A 686-nucleotide genomic window follows, 5' to 3' on the forward strand; every position below is an offset into this window, starting at 1 on the left:
AGAAATAGATTTATTTTTGGCATAGTCAGTAAAGCAGAAATAGATTTATTTTTTTCTGGAACTCTCTTGCTTTTTCGATGATCCAGTGGATGTTGGCAATTTGATCTCTGGTTCCTCTGCCTTTTCTAAAACCAGCTTCAAAATCTGCAAGTTCAGGGTTCCCATGTTGCTGAAGCCTGGCTTGGAGAATTTTGAGCATTACTTTACTATCATGTGAGATGAGTGCAATTGTGCGGTAGTTTGAACATTCTTTGGTATTGACTTTCTTTGGGATTGGAGTGAAAACTGACCTTTTCCAGTCCTGTGGCCACTGCTGAGTTTTCCAAATTTGCTGGCATATTGAGTGCTGCACTTCACAACATCATCTTTCAGGATTTGAAAGAGCTTATCTGGAATTCCATCACCTCCACTAGCTTTGTTTGTAGTGATGCTTTCTAAGGCCCACTTGAGTTCACATTCCAAGATGCCTGGCTCTAGGTCAGTGATCGCACCATTGTGATTATCTGGGTCGTAAAGATCTTTTTTGTACAGTTCTTCTTAAACACAAGGCAATGGCACCCCACTCCAGTACTCTTGTCTGGAAAATTCCATGGATGGAGGAGCCTGGAAGGCTGCAGTCCATGGGGTCACTGAGGGTCGGACACGACTGAGCGACTTCACTTTCACTTTTTAGCTTCATGCATTGG

Source organism: Bison bison, unplaced genomic scaffold (assembly GCF_000754665.1).
Source record: "Bison bison bison isolate TAMUID 2011002044 unplaced genomic scaffold, Bison_UMD1.0 scf7180017864535, whole genome shotgun sequence".
NCBI classification, from domain to species: domain Eukaryota; kingdom Metazoa; phylum Chordata; class Mammalia; order Artiodactyla; family Bovidae; genus Bison; species Bison bison.